Source organism: Seriola aureovittata, chromosome 16, assembly GCF_021018895.1.
Source record: "Seriola aureovittata isolate HTS-2021-v1 ecotype China chromosome 16, ASM2101889v1, whole genome shotgun sequence".
NCBI classification, from domain to species: domain Eukaryota; kingdom Metazoa; phylum Chordata; class Actinopteri; order Carangiformes; family Carangidae; genus Seriola; species Seriola aureovittata.
Window position 1 is genome coordinate 13,738,524 of NC_079379.1, and position 17,377 is coordinate 13,755,900.

The 17,377-nt window shown below is 41.0% G+C and overlaps 1 protein-coding gene across 1 annotated transcript in view; it reads right to left on the bottom strand.

The window, feature by feature from the left end:
* Positions 1 to 16,313, bottom strand: part of atxn1a (ataxin 1a) — a 90,826-nt gene extending 74,513 nt beyond the window's left edge. The window contains exon 1 of the mRNA XM_056399570.1: positions 16,211 to 16,313. The gene's annotated coding sequence lies outside the window, so the exon portion shown is untranslated. The remainder of the gene's footprint in view (positions 1 to 16,210) is intronic.
* Positions 16,314 to 17,377: the final 1,064 nt, after the last annotated feature.

Genomic DNA, 17,377 nt, shown 5'->3' on the forward strand with positions numbered 1-17,377 from the left:
CCCACAGGGAGAACCGTGAATCTTCTCGTTTTACAGGTGCTGGCTTCTCCTTCACAAGTAAACCCTCAAGGTTTCTGAATGATGGGAAAAGACTGAATGGAAATGAACTAATACGAGTAAGCATAAACACTTGAATCATGTTATAATTGTGCTTTGATTGTTCAGGCGAACTGAAGCGCACAGCAGCAGAGTGTGTACATGGCCTGCCCTTAAGGCTGTGCTGACACTTATAGAGTAACACTGAACTAGTTAGGAAAGCTCTCTGCTGCTGGATAAACAACATTTCATTTGCTTTCGTTTAAAAAAAAAAAAAAAAAGCCTGTTTGACACTGTCAGAGACAAAACAAAGAAAAAAAGTCAGTTCAAAAGAATTGTAAATATCTGCATCTGTCATGTATCTGTAATGCACAAAATACTTTCATATCCTCCATCTCTCACTAAGGTGAGTCGACTTTAAGAAGATAATAGTTATTATGGGGTTCACAGCACGACCTTAGGAAGTCACCAGCATACGTCATGAAGCACCACGGCTGTGGCAGGCTCCTGCTGGCAGCACAGGTGCTCACATGCACACACTAAATACACACACATGGATACACAGACACTTGGCTAGGACACTGTAGGTACCCCCTCCCAAGCCCACTGATGTACATAGCCACACTCATAAAGATGCACACACACACACAAAGTGCAGGTGCTCACACTGCCCCACCAGCTGTCCCTAGAGATCCTGCTACAAGGTCTGATGACCAAGACAGAGAGGACAAAGGAACAGAGAGAGAGAGAGTCTACAATAAAGAGGACTGAGCAGATGCCAACACTGACAGGTGTGTGTGTGTGTGTGTGTGTGTGTGTGTGTGTGTGTGTGTGTGTGTGTGTGTGTATGTGTGTGTGGTCATGGCTCAGTTCCAACATGCTGCACTGCCTTTAACCCAAATAAAGTCTGGTTATCTTTGTTTAACCTTGACTACTAGTGTCGTGTGTATATTTAAGTGCATGTGTATGTGTGTGTTTGTATGCCATGCCCTTGATGGCCTCTGGCAAAGTGTGAATGCAACATAGGTGCTCATTTAAATCTACAAAATATATATATTTTTTTAAAACAGGCCAAGCCAAGAAAAAAAGGCTTTCTCCTTCAGAAATCTGAACACGAAACCCGAATAACTTAGAGAATAATGTGGCATTTCAGGTCAGCGTGGTTGGTTCTTGTGACTTGAGGTTATGTCATTGTCATTGTCATGTCAGCTGCATGACACATCATAAAGTTGTTCCCTCTCATTCCTACAACAGACTGACAATCAGTTATATAACCAAGGTCACAGGGTCAGAGCAGCTAACACAGCGTAGCCACACCCTGCCTGACTGTTAGCATTCCATAGTGAGCTACACTGTCAATACTTGACAAGCTGGAGATGTACAGCACTGCTGTCCCGGCTCCAGGGTCCAGGCGTGTCTAGCGTCTAGTGTGACCTCTCCTCTCCCTGCAGCTAAGCACAAATGAGCCGTGAGCAAAAGCAAATACTCCAGGCAGATTGTAGTAAAAGATAACAAATACTAATAAACCAATTGCTTAGATCAGGTCGATGCCTGGTTTACATGTCACACAAGGGAAGAAACAGTTAGAGCGAGATTCTCCCCTGAGGCAAATCAAACATGATTTTTCAGCGTTTTTAAGTGGAACTTCAAACCCCTTGTCCTTAACTCCTCTCTCAGTGAGCCTGCCGTCCTGGCAAGGGAACCCATGGCTCAAATACTTCCGTGGTGTTAGGATCAAATACTGCTCTATTTTTAAAGATGATTGCTACCTTGAGGTGGCAATTGTAACCACTGAGACATGGTGTCACTCTTACCTTCATATATATACATATTCAAAAACACATCTACTGTACCTCACACACAGGGGAGGCATGTGGGAGCTTGCTGCCTGACTATATATTGTGTTCTTGTCAAGTACAACAGTGCAGTTGCTTGTGGCAGCTTGTTAGACTGGGTGTTAGTCACAGGGATGGGCACCATTGGGCTACAAACTTCTACAAGGTCATACTGAGATTACATTGTTGGAGGGGCCAACAAATAAAACGTGTGCTCACAACAACACACACATACACACATACACACATACATACATACACACATACACACACACACAGATTTTAGTGAGCTGCTGATGGGCATTACTATTTACTAATGGTAAACTCAGAAATATATATATATCCAAATCTAAAAACAAATAATAAATACATACAGAATATGAGAACAACAACAACATAACTATCTGAAAGCAGAGGTTAGTTATTTTGTAATATAATATTTGCCTGTTATGTTATTTCTCAGAAATTAAATTTCCGATTGACAAACAAGTTCAGTCCAATGAATCTCTGCCAACAAAGCCGGTTGCAACAGTTTAAATGAGGACAGTGATTCTGTAGTGACCGATCTGCCTCTCTGTGTAGAGGAAAAGACATATGCATTAGAAAGCGCACACACACACACACACATACACACACACAGGGTAGTCTCGGATCAGGGAGTTCTGAGTGCAATCTCTTCTGACACATACTGTACCAAAACCCTCTCTCATACTCCACTTAACACAGCTACAGTACACACATACGTGTGTACACACACAGGAGCGCCCCGAGTGTCTATACATGATTAAAAGACTGAAAGTGGGGCAGGCGCACAGTTCTAGCTCTGTGAAATTACTGCAGTTCCTTTCAGCTCACCTCAAACACACACACACACACACACACACACACACACACACATATCATCTCCAACAAGCTCTATGTCCAATAAGCATGCACAGCCACAAGCACACACTCACACATTCACACATTCACAACCCACATAGCATTGGTTCAATAATTGAGTGATTCCCCCGATGAAGCGGCAGGGGAGAGGAGAGCACAAGAGCCAACAACTTATTGGTGCTGGCCAGACAAGAGAGCCCCTTCTTTCTATTTGTCTCCCTGTAAAAAAGGATGGTGGACATTTTTTTTTTTTCTTTATAAAAGCATTTTGAATACCCCTAATAGACATTAAGCTCCCCACCATGGGCTCAGTAGGGTTCCAAAAACTGTTCAAAGAAACCTTCATGTTGCACAAAATATGTGAATAGGATCTTTGAAATCTTTTGTGAATTGGATGTGAGATATCAGCTATTAATTTAAAGTAGTTAGCTGTGAATAGAATATGTTTCACTGCATGTTATTGCACATTTGAAGAATAGCTTTAACAAAGCTTTTCAACAAAGCACAAATTAAACAATCAATTTAAAGGATTAAAAAAAATATCCCAGGCAATTTAAAGGCCTCATTAAAGTCAAATTCAGTGGTCAGGACGCTTGTCTTGCTGTTGATACACAGTTGCAAAATGCTGGTTACTGAGATGTTATTTAGAAATAGAAAAGTCAGAAATTGTTTGGAAAACTATGCAGAAGCTCTTGCATCACTATATTCTGTGCAAAACAAGGTTTTTAACTTCTTTTTTTAAATCTCCACTGTTAAGGGATCATCAGTGCATTTGGTTTGTCACCTTTGAACCTTTCACAGAAAACATCTGCAAGCTTTGAAAGCACCAAAAATAGCTCTCTCAGACTCCAAATGACAGTTTGCCTTTTCAGTACTCTGAACAGCAAACATATTGTCTGGTCAAGTAAAACAAATCTCTTTAGTTAGATAACCAAAAGAAATGTGGCAGCAGTTCTCAGTTAACACATGGGATTCTGTGTATTGTGATTTCTGATATTACTATTAAATATTCAGTGCAGGTTTTACTCCCATTAGTAAATAGATGTTGCCTTTAAGTGTTGTGCTGCACACTTTTAAGGACAGAACCGTTAGTTGTTTTGAAACTCAGTATCAATTATAAATAATTTTCCAAAACATAGGCCTATTATTTATAATTAGGAACAAAACACTTCAATTAACATCAGCATTTTTCTCTGTGCCCAGAACAAAACTTAACAAGTCTCAGATATCGCCTGAGATGGTCAGACGTGGACATATTTCAGCCAGACCCAGCTCACACTGAGTCATACACTAATGTTGAGAATCAGGCTGGAAATCTTCTATGACTCACAGCACCTTGGTCTGGGAGACATGGTTGAAATGACTTGTTATGTTCATTTACATGGACTTACAAGAAGAGGTGCCCGAGATACACAGTAGTACTTACGCTGCACCAAAATGGGCATTTGCATGATTTTCTCAAATGCTAATTAAATATCAGAAATCATTGTTTTATTATTATATTCTATCTCTCCCATAGAGAAAAAGTGGCTTGCAGCTTCATCAGTTTCCCAAAAACAATCTTAAACTTATGCTCTCTAGTAAAATATATACTATATATACTGATAAGAGTTGTACTTGGAAGCACAGATGAAAAAGTTACACTGGTGCAAGTTACAAATCACAGCCAAAGGTAATTCTCAGAGAAAACCAGACAGCCAGAGCTGATTCACATCTGGTCAAAACTGTTCTTTTTACATCTCGTGGGGCTTACAAACAGAAAATCGTATAAAAAAGGAGTACAGGACACAAGCTTACTACTTTTACGAGGCATTATGAGACTGTGCCTCAGTTTTAAAAGATTAGAGGTAAACAACAACAATATAAACCCTACAAATCTCTTCTCCAAAGCCTGACCAGGGGGGACTGAGCTGTATTACTACTGGTGGACTCTAATCATGTGCTGCGCTTGGCAAACACACCTTGGTCGGAGAAAAACCTTTGCAAAAAGTTCAAACAGAAACCTGCAAATCCAGCAACTTCTTAGCAGCCTTGTGCAAGGTTTCCGAGAATTAGATCATAGGGTGTTTGTGGCAGGGGGGACTTGAGTTTCTCTGTTGTGATTTGGGGATTGAACGAACACTTTTGCAACGTGAATCTTTGAACTTGTGGATGTGTCCAGTTTTCGATTGATCACCGTGTTTCAACATTACCACCAGATTAACAGAAAGAGTGGATGCAATACTACAAATGATCAGTTCCAAGAGAAGCTTTTATGAAACACAAGATAGCCTGTGGGTCATGCTGATAAAGCCTAGACTTGTTGGAGGTCAGCAGATAGATAGGAAGTGAGACATACTCACGCTGACACACCTGACAACACACACAGACACACGCATTTTGAAATGCGTTTTAGGGCCTACATTTTACAAGCAAGTCAGCATACATAACAAACAATGCAAAGTCTGAGTATTTTGACATGTTTGTTGTACATTTAGCTCTAAGGGCAAAGGCTGCAGCGCCCTCTCTGAATGCTGCAGCTGATGGTTCATCATTGAGTTTCCACACTATCAATATATGGAGAGATAGCCTGTGGGTCATGTTGATAAAGTCACATTAATGTACAGCAAGACTGTTTGTGTGCAACATTACTGATGGCAGTTATGACAGGCGTATTTTGTTCAAGTTTGACACTCATGTATTTTGCATGTTCTTACTCATGATGACCGCACCCTTGACCCACATGCGCAGACCAATCCCTTCCCCACCCCACCCCAAACCCCACCAACCCACACACACACACACACGCAGTGCTCTTGCTTTATGTAAGTGTAAATAGCACCCATGAAGTGCCTCCTACACTACACTACCTCTGTACTTCCACCCCGCACCCATTCAGCAGTAGTCTACAGTTAGGTAGCGTGTCCTGTCAGGTTGCAAATGCACTCAGCTATCCATCTCAGGCGGCAGCGCTAGAGGTAGTGTGGGGGCAAATCGCTAGCAGAGCTAATGGCACGTCATGTAGCATTAAACCAAGCTGACTGGGCGCTCGCCTCAAAAACCCAAAGCACTGAGCTGAAAGAGGAAAAGGGGGAAGAGAAGCATCTTTTCACTCAAAAAGATTGTCTGTTGTTGGGTTTTGAGGCTAACTGGTGGTGAGAGGTTTGATAGGAGGCGAGGAGTTCCGCTGTTTTTTTGTTTTTTTAGGTTAGTGGTTAATGCTACATCTGCAACATCTGACAGGCAGGCGTAGTAGGAGCCCATTCAAAATCTGTCTTGATGCAGGATGTCTTCAAGTGCTGTGGGAAATATTGTACTAACATTTTCAGAACGCATTACCGATCATACAATGCAGTAAACGCGGCATGGAAACTCACATGTTTTTTCATCTGAGTTGCACTGCTCTGACATTTATGGGGCATGCTATCAGAGGAAAATAGTGGAGTACAGAAGCAGTGTCAACAACTGACAATAAAAGTTAAATCCACTCACTTCATTGGCAGGGCCCTTAATCACTGTTATGGTCTTAGACACTTCACAATAGCCACACTATTGGAAAAATGGAAATAAACTCCGAAATCTTAGACCCTGAACTGAGAACAAGTTAACATTTTCATTGAAACCTCAATATGAACTCTCTTGCACAATGGTTTGGATGAATACACACATTAATAACAGGGACATCCAACACAACACAACGGACGTGCAACATACAGTGCATACACATTATTACATATACGGACACATATATATATATATATATATATATATATATATTTTTTTTTTTTTTTTGTTTTTTTTTTTTTTTTTGTTTTGTTTTTTTTTTTGTTTTTTTTTTTTGAATATCAAAAGCAGTAACTGTCATACATTTCCTTTTGACTGCCAGTTTCTCCTGTGGTAAGATATGGGTTTAAGTGTTACCTATATGTTCTTTGACGATGATTCTAAAACCACCTGACACTATGACTTACTGAGACCTGACATCTGGGAAGTTTAAAAGTTCCAGTAAGAGCCATTAAGGTTATGGAATGTAAAAAAAAAACGGAGTTATTTTGGTCTGATGAGGATGCCTAGTAATTTCCCATTAGGTCAACTTTCTTCTCCTACCACAGGTATTTTCCCTGGGCAAGCCCCTGCAATGGGTGTGTACGCTAGCATAAGCACAGCTGCAGCAAGTGTATGTGTGTGTGTGTGTGTGTGTGTGTGTGTGTGTGTGTGTGTGTGTGTGTGTGTGTGTGTGTGTATTGTATGTCTACATAAATATCTGCTATGAACGTGTGTATATCATGCGCATCGTGTACAAGCCAGTCAGTAAGTGTGAGGTTGATGTGAGTTGTAAGATTGTGCATGGACACATCTCCTTCTTATCTGTCTGCTGTGTGGTATGTATATAAAGGGTTTTTACTTTGACTGAGTGTGCGTGCGTGTGTGTGTGTGTGTGTGTGTACAAACATGGCTATCTCATAGTATGCATTACTCTAAACAATGTACAGTGCACATCCAGGGCAGGTGTGACACTGAGCTATTTCGCAGCCAGGTTAACTTCCCTGCTGTGGCAGCTGATAGTAGATGACAGTGTCAGAGAAGCAGGGCTGGCCAGGCCACAGTGAAACCTCACATTAACCTCATTTAACGGTGTCGTAGCTCTTCAACCGAACCTGCTACACACTCACCCTCTGATCAACACGCTGGCGAAAATACAAGCGTGGCAAGAACAAACATACCTGATTATAAAAGGCACAATTACACACAGAAACATACAGGCGTGAACACGTGAAAAAACAAATACACATATAAATTCAGAGTTACACAAGATCTAAACAGCAGTTTTATGCAGCAGATGAAATGCATGATATACTGTAGTGTTGTACTTGTAGACATGGGCAGATCTTCCAAACAGAGCAGAAGGATATTGAATTTACTGTTGTACCAGGCACAGCACTAGACAGAAATGAATTCCATTAGGTTATGTACTGCCATATTTGTCTTGCACTGCTCTTTTGTCTCTACAATCAAAGTGGGAGTGATGCCACCATCTTAGAACATGTCTGTGTAATTTATAGCTCCAATTAAGTTGCCTTTCCTCGGCCAACAATGTAAAGAATCAAGTTACTTTGAATGGATGGTTTCAGTGCTGGTCAAGCAACAGTAACACGCCACTGGAGAAACTTTGTGAGAATATAATCTAATATCATAGATTCTAGTGAAGGAGGGTGGGGGGAAAATAGAGAGAGATACTCTCCAAAGAGGCCCTGATAATGTAACTTATGATGGACTCATGAGGCTCATGTGCAGGCAGGGAACATCCTGGCTCACTAGGTCTTATCTCTACAGCAGTGTATTAGCACACCTCCCTGACTGCCATGGCCAAATGTCCCTGTTCCAATGTCATGAGCTTACTACATAGCTAAGGGAAGGGACAGAAATAATAGCCAGTAAGTCAGTCAGTCAGTCAGTCAGTCAGCCAGTGAGTCAGTCAGTCAGACATGTGTCCAGAAAGCTTGTCAGCTAGCTAGCCTGCAGCCAAGCATCCAGCCAAATGTCCAGCCAGATGAGGCTGATCCACAGCCAGGCAGCCAGTCAGTCATCCAGTAAAAAAGATGAACTGGCCAAGCCACAACTACCAGCCAGACAGCCAGACAGACAGACAGAGACAGACAGAGAAAGCCAGCAATCCAGCCTCCACGCATCCAGCAACTTACTCTATTCAAACCACACCACAGCTTGATAGGAGAGGGAATAGTTTCAGCCTTACAGACACCGTTTTAAATACTGCCTGTGGTTTAGCTGCACAGGCTTGTCTCAACCTGTCATCCAGTGCCCATCCATGTATGCCCCTGACCATATGGTGACCCAAGCCCTTTGTTTTCATTCACTGATGCATTGTCAGAAAGGCGCTGGTGGCCAAGGATAAACTGGAATTCAGGACTTCGTTGCACATGCCACATCACAAACCTTCAATGAAATAAGATGTTTTGGGATGTGCTGTACTGACACTACCCATACTGCCATGTGCCGAGTCTTGACATCAGCGCCCCAAGGAGTAAACAGTAGTAATGGAAAGCAGGTTTGTGCCAAGAACAACACTGGTGAAGGGTGGGTTTTGGTATTCCAGGGATTGTTTCTATCACTGGCCATTTTCCTGTTATTGAATTCCTCTCTCTCAATGCATATCCTTCTGGCTTCAACTTAAGTCATTGTTGATACCCACACACCCACCTTGCAGCTGAGGGTCTACGGGCTTTGTCACCCCCCAGGGTAGATAATGGCAGAAACATATACATGCTGATCTGACAAAAAAGGTACAAACTAGCTTATACTAGGTGCAAATTTGTCTTTGTATGACTTCCGCTTGAGTTAGAGGGTACAAGTCCTAGCAGTGAAGTACACAGCCCCTATTAGCAGAATTATCAGTGTTTATGGGTGGGAAGCCAGAGAGGGATTGTGTCTTCTTGCAGCAGAAGCAACTAGTTTCACATCATGTAAGGTAGCCAAATGTTTCCCTCAATATTGCATACACATGTGCAGCACATTTGGGCCATAAAAAATAAAAAGGACTTGCAAGAAAAAACACTGTAATGTGTGATGCCCCAGTTTTTGAAGAGTATGGTCACAGCAATTTACTGTCCTCAGCTGTCAAGCCTATAATTTTCAAATCTTACAACTAATTGCGATTTTGTTGCTTTTTCTGGAAATTGTACATTTGTGCTTCAATATATACACTATGTATGACCCCTATTACTGACGTTCTTTTCTCATCTCTCTTCCTCATCACTATCTATGTGACTGTATCCCAGGTTGTCAGCTTATCCCTGTCCCAGGCCTGGAGCTCTATGGGGAAGAGAAGAGCCTGCAGGAGCTGCCTGACTGCCAGTCAGTGTCAACTTCCCTCTGTAATCCTCTACTGCCTCTGATAAGGATAAGGCAGAGAAGACTGGCAGAAGAGAAGAGAAGAGAAGAGAAGAGTAGAGAAGAGAAGAGAAGAGAAGAGAAGAGAAGATGTAAAATCAAGGATTAATCAAGGAAGACTGAAGGGAGCAGCAGAGGCGGAAATGCACATTACACAAGAAAATGTTTCTGAAGTAGTGAGATGAGTAGAAATATTATTTAGAAAAGGGACTTGGAGAGTCACAATTTAAGCTGCAAAACCAGATTCCAATCCAAAAGGCCAACGCTTAAAACCCTTTCCTCTCAGCCAGGCTTCACTTGGAATATGATCAAATATGAATCAAAGCCGAGAGATCACAGGAGTAGCATGCTGAATTAACTATTGCATGATGATTTACATGAAGTAACACATTTGATGCATCAGGCACAGAAATCTTTCTAGAGAGAGTTTATTAAACAGCTCTGAGGATCTGAACTGATTTGATGATTTGCTTGGATTCAAATTGATGCAGGAACTCGAATTTGTAGCCTGAAAGCTTGTTGTTTGCCCACATGAGCACTCTGTCATCATTTAAACACCATATACTCTGGAGCTCAATCCAGTTTAGCCTTTTACAGCAACCTGCTTGGCATATACACAACTGTATATCATGTCAACTACACTGGCAGCCATTACAGAGCCAAAGCCAACACACGGCTGACTTAAGTCCTAAAGCCAGCTTCCCTTTTTCACATGGTTATTGAGCCATGCAGCGGCTTATCGACCCGACAGTGTAACACAAGTTTGTAGGATGGCTTTAGTCCTCTCCGTCTCTCTCACTCTCTCATTCAGACACCAGGACTACCCTGGTCATTCAGAAGATTGGTATTGATTAGACTGCCACTTCAAAATAAAGACGGTAAGCACAGAAACAGAGGTCATGAAGACTGCATATTTGTGTAGGCACTGTAATGTTCTCGCACACATACATATAACGTAGAAAGTGACGAGCAAAGCAGCGATCCCCTCTGAATGTTTAACTGAATGATACGACTAATGGGACTTCAACAAGTACATTACTGAAGTTCAGTGATTAACAAGACTATTAACAAGTGGCCTCAGTGATCCTTACAATACACAGGGTCATTTTCACTCTTTATAGATGAACTGCAGATTCAAGTGTCTGCCATCTCTATTCAATTTCCACCCTCCATAAAGTCTAAGAAAAACAAGGCACACACAATAACTCACGGTTGAATCTTCTTTCACACAAAATACTAAAAGAAAAAAACTCTTATTGATCCCCTTTAAAAAGCCGTGGTCTGTGTGCGAGTGTGTCCTTTCTCTAGCGCGCATGCATGTGTACTCTGTGCGCTCATGAATAGAGGAGGATGAAAGGAAAAGCTAAAAAAGTTCTGAGCGCACTGCATGGTTCAACCAGACAGCTCAATCTCTTGATCTGCCCCCACCCCCACCCACCACGCTTTACTTTTTCAAAATCATTTTTCTCACACACACTTTTTTTTTTTTTGTCCCTCTTCAATATCCCATAAAACCTACCCTCGTTTCTTCTCTGTGTAGCTAGTGTTTCTTGTGTAACAGGAGAAGACCAAGGATGAAGGATTATCCCACATCAAATGGAAGGTTTGTGTGTGAAAGTAAAATAAAACATGGAAACAATATCAGAAAGAGACGAGGGAGGAGTGGGGGCACTGGAGAAGAATGTCTAATCAATATGCTGAACGCCGGTCTTGCTGAAACACACATCTTTAAGATCTATCACTTGTGTGCAATTTGTTTTGTGTGCGTTGCTTTGCCTCTTGTCAGTGTACAGTGTACAGTTATCTCTAAAGACAAAGTGGGTGCAACTAAATAAACTCCATTGTATGTTTACATTATCATAACAAAAGTCTGTGTTTTGTTATGGCTCCTTGCAGCATGCATGCACTGTGATGAGAGTTTGCAGTCAGGTCTGTAGTGGCAAACTTCAGAGCTGAGAGCTTCTTATAGCACTATCGTAATCTAGATTATTATTTGATGCAGCATGATTTATATACTTTTAGTTGCCTAGTCCATCTATCTAGAATAGGTAACTACTGCTGTGTTGGTCTATCCCTGTACCTCCTTAAGCTTTTGCAGACTTTCGTGCAGAGCAGGGTTTGTTTGTTTTTATGTGTGCTCGCAAGAAGAGACCATGATCAGGAAGGGGACGACGCGAGGAAAGGCGTACAAGAACATTTACTAGACTCCAAACATCTGAGGGTATATGAGTACATGCCATTTCAGATTTTGAGAGGTGGGTAAAGGGTGCTTATGCATGTTTACACTCCACTGCACCTCTGCCTGCAGTGTGTAACCTGTCAAAGTTATTCTGTACGCAAATGTTAAGGGTAAGGATTGCTGTTCCAATTCATTTCTCTACAAATATACACACACATAAATCTGTTCCAGGAGATTAATTTGCCCCTCCCACCCATCACTCACTCTGCCCGTATTTGCAGGTTGGAGTATAGAGCCATTTCTGCCACAAATTCATTTAACCCGGAAATGTCCACCCAGTTATTACCTGGAAACCTCTCTCTGCCTCTCTCAAACACACACACTTGCTAACACACAATTAATTTTCCTCTTTTCTGTTACAAAGGCAGCAAATTCCAAAGACAAAGAAAAACACTCTAGCGTGATCTAGCAGATGTGTGTATTCATGTGTGTTTGAGTGTGTGGGTCGGTGTGCACATATGGCTCTGACAAATGAGCCAGGCTCAGTTAAATGGCTTGTGATTAGGACACATTGGTGTCTAATTGCCTCTCATTACCATTTGAAAGTGAGTGGCGGCTGAAATCAAAGGCTATGGTGGCAGTGGTAAAGTGCAGTGCATGAGTGTGTGTGTGTGTGTGTATGTGTGTGTGTGTGTGTGTGTGTGTGTGTGTGTGTGTATGTGTGTGGTAGGTGGGTGGGTGGAACAGCATGCTTGATTCACAGTGGCATGACCACACAATAGAGCACTATAGTTTGTTCTTTCCCTATCACAAAGCCTTCATGTTCAACATAATAACTAAGGCAAAAACCCTGAATTTACAAAAATAAAAAATACTGAACTTGATACCCTTAGAGACCTAATCAAGACCTTTGTTGCTCCAATCTAAAACTCCTTGAACTCTAACTAGTGCCTAACTACAACTACTCCCTCTACTGTTCCCTAAATATACTTTATTTCCCTCTCACCCAAAGTAACTATACATTTTATCATTTTGCCATGTCAATTTTGGACAAGTCTTGAAGATCATCACATAGTCAAACCTTCCCTCCCTTTTAAAATCCCTACTAGACCCTCTGTTTATCCACCATGTAAAAGCCTATCTATCTTCACCCCCCACCCTTTGTATCTCTCCTCTGGTCATGTACTCACCACTCTTCAGACTGCCAGACATTAGCTGTCAACCTCCATCCAGAAAGACCGGGTGCTGAAAACAGCTGAGTTTAACTTTTGTTCCATCCCAACCCTGAAATTCCTGTCTAAAATCCTGGAATGTACTGTTTCCACTCAGCTTAACTCGCATCTGCAAGGCAATATCTGTCAAAGCACTAAAACTGCCCAATTCAAATTCGCAGTGCAGCTGACTTTGGCCCATGCTCCAGCCCCACTCTTCTCAGCCTGGATACAGCTTTTAACACAGTGTCTCATTAAATCCTCCAAAAATAATAATCCACAATTGGCATGGCCAATTCTGTACACCTTTGGTTGATCTCTAATGCAGAACAGTTTCTCTCCATAAAGATCAAGACCTTCTCGTGGTGTCCCACAGGGATTAACACTGGGTCCCCTTCACTCCCCATCATGAGACACCAAGGCATCTACTGTTACAGAGCTGATTCGTTCTTAACTCGGTACTCGCTCCCCACTCTGACCTGCTGCCTCTACAATACAGAGAACTGAATAAGCCAAAGTCTCTGCAAACAAAATAGTAACAAAACTGAAATTCTTATAACTCCAGTGCAAAATATAATTTTACAAATACAATGATCTTAATATCTCTATTGATCCCTTTATGTTCAAGATAAAAGCCTTGGTGAAATTCTTGACAGCAGCCTTTCCATGCAGCTTCAGAAAGTCATTCACCAAAAAATTCAACCTCCATGTCCTTGTTCTTATTCGAACTTTCCTGCTCACAGTATTACTCACACCTGAGGATATAAACACATCATCCTGATTCACCATTTATCCATCTCTTCTTCACCTTTAAAAAGACTACATGGACTTGTCCCACTCCCTGTTATAGATACTGAAGAAAAAAGACAATTCAGATATAGCAAGTCATTTGCACGATTGTTTGTGTTGCTGCATCTGTGAATATACAGGCCAGACACACCATTAAATGTGACAGATCGCCTTATCCCTGTGGTCTAAATGAAATTATTCAAAGAAATATTTACATTTATCCTAGCTCAAACAAAACATATTGGATACTAAATATCAATATAAGGAGAGCTGATTTACAACCACCACATAAGATCACATACGACCTCTTTTGATAACGTATAACTCAGATCCTTTTAACAATAAGAATGAGCAGTGCAAATGAAATTCTGCTAAACAGATCTATACTAAATGAAAACTCTTGAGTGATGTTGTTGTAATGTAACATGCATTTCATCGCCCTCTTTTGTCTACCATGTTTTTCACAGAAAACCAGAAAAATGTCAAGTATCTAATTATCTAATTGAATGCCATAGAAAATAGTGTTTACAGGATAAAAACCAATAGAATTTATCCATTACTCACTCCCAGAAACTTTGTATTCACAGACAACAGAGATTCCAAAAGTGCTAACCACTTCTGTTACAATGATATTGAACCATGAAACCAATGTTGACGCCAAGCAAGGCATTTTGAATTGACCTGTGTAGACTATATAAAAAGTGATGGAATGGTCTTCATTGAAACACTCCAGCTGTTTCCTGACACATAATGCTACAAGTGAGTTAACCACATAGCAGCAGGAACAAATAAACAGCAACATGTAGTAAGCAATCAGTGTGAGAAGATACACTTCTGGCATTTATTATATAGCATATAAATATCATCCCTGGATTTTGCCAATTAAAACGGTGTGATTAAGAATTACATGTGTATGCGGTGTATTGTGTACATACTTTAAATATGATGCAGAAGACATTTAAAAGGTTTTTATTAAGTATATGGATATTTCATGTAAGCTACAAACTTTTATGAAGCAGTTCCATGTGGGGTGACAAGCTGAAGTAAAAATGACTAATTTTATGTGAAATCTTCCTTTACTCAGCCATTTCAACAATTATAGCCTATATGGATTGTCTGTTGTACACATGTATCATAATTTATATTTCCTATAATCCTGGGTTCAGGTGTATTACTAACCAACTATATGCTGTCATAAGTGTGAATAAAGCTTTTTGAGAAGGTATTTGTATAGTGGCAGCTCTCTTCAGGATGACTAGTTCTTTCATTGCCTAACTGAAGGCAACTTAACAGGCTTCAGGGAAAACCTCAAATAAGAGAAGGGACACAATGAACAAGTAAAACTGGCTGACTGTTTTTGTTCAAATTGCAATTATAACTGCACAGACACCAAAAGAAAAGGGGGAAAGCCTTTGTGGAAAATTGCAGCGTTTTATCTTCATCACTTAGTACATGTATCCATCCACCTGGACTTATTCAGATGCCATGTTCAATCCATCATAATGTGGGTGAAGCATAGGAACGCATAGCCTACTCTGAGTGCAACTCCGAGGTGTAAACAGAGTAAAAATAGCCTGCTATCACAGGCTTCCCTACAGTCCCGTTATATAATGGTCCAGGCTCGGATGAATGACATCACGGGTAGTCCAGCAATCACAAACCCTATGTCCTTTACAACCAGCTGACAGTGTAAAACACTGAAGTAACGTGTTAGATACGCAAAAATAAAACAATCGAAACATGCAAAACAGAAGGAACTACGTTTTCGCAAACACCGGACAAATTATGTGTACTGTGGTTAGTTGTTCTTCGCCTCTTTTCGCGTAGAGAAAACACTTCCGCGATGGTGAAACGTAGATAAAAATGTAACGCTTGCCTTTGACAGTCCTTGTCAGTAAGAAAAGAGTTCAAAAGAAGACATATACGCCACGAGGAAACGCAATTTAGCAGTGTTTGTTAATGTTTATCGCTCAGAAATAGTCTGCAAAGAGCAAATGTTTGAGCCGAGGTCGAGTGGCGCAGTTAGTGGAAGTACAGCGCCTGCCCGACACCAGCTCGCCCGGCGGACGCGCTCCTCGCTCGGTCAGAATCCAACCAAACCTCCGCTCTCTTTCGCTCCACTTAAACACTACTTTGCATTTGCGTTCCGAAATGACAAGAATATACACATAAACCCCGCACGCGCCTCTACTGTTTGGTCACTTAAAAAATAGGTCAGAAGACGAAGTAAACATTTTCCAAGGCTTTGAAGTAAACCAGAGCGTCAGCGCCACCCTGGCCAGTTCTTCCAGCCATTTTCTCTACACAGCTCCAAAAGAGAAAAGTGGCACGGAGCAAGCAATGTCAGGTTGGTGAAACCAGCACTGAATGAATAGTTTAGTGTGACTTACTGTTGGGTGTAACGGGCTGCTGAGTTTGTGTCTCTCCTTGTTGCCAGGGCTCCCCTGCTCTGCTGTGACGGCGCTGACGGCAGAAAGCGTCTCCCCTCCTAATGATGTCTGCAGCGCACAGCTAATAGCTCTCTGCCCCCACCTTCAGAGAGAGAGAGAGAGAGAGAGAGAGAGAGAGAGAGAGAGAGAGAGAGAAGTTCAGAAATGGAGCAGTTTGTAAGCTACTCTTGCAAAAATGTGAAAGGGCTCGAACAAACAGCCACAGAATTACAAGTTCACAATACATATGCCATTATTAACTACTGTGTGTTTTGGTATAGCCCAGCAAAAGCTGCTTTTCTTACAGCAAGTTCCAGAAGTGTGTGTGTGTGTGTGTGTGTGTGTGTGTGTGTGTGTGTGTGTGTGTGTGTGTGTGTGTGTGTGTGTGTGTGTGTGTGTGCTATATGTGAGAAAGGCAGAAAAAAAGTCTTTAGATTTTAAATAATTGTTTTATGTTACATTATAATGAACATTTTTACTGTAAATTTAAATAATCACTAGCAGAACTTTCAACTTTCAAACTAACTCTTAAAGATTAAGCTGAGTCACTTGTACAGTTTTGAGGTACTTGTACTTTATTTGAGTGTTTCCTTTTTGTGCTACTACTACTGCTAGAAGTCATAGAATTAGCTTCACATCCACCATATTAAGTGCTGCCTGTTTATGCATTAGTGAGGATAATCCAATCAAATAATGTAATGTATATATTAATGTAACACTGATAATCTGGAGCATAGTTTAGTACATAGTATATTCTCGTATTGCAACTTTTAATGAAATAAAAAATGTGAATATTTATATACCACCACTGTATAAAAAGGATAGGTTCATTATTAAGTACGTATAATATGAAACACAAAAAACTCAAAATAAAAGTAATTTAATATTGTAAGAACATAATTTATGAAAGTTAAAGTGATTCATATTTAAGATGTATTTGAAAATGTCTCTAATTTTCCCAGTAGTCATGACAAGCTCAGGATACGGTGTCATGTTTACATTTGATTGCACATTAAACCTTTGACATTGCTCAAACTGCTGCGGTCCAAAGGCCAGAGGGTCATGGCAGGCATCTGAAGTAGAGAGCTTTGGATCTTAGAGAGAATCAGCTAATCTGAAGGCAACGAC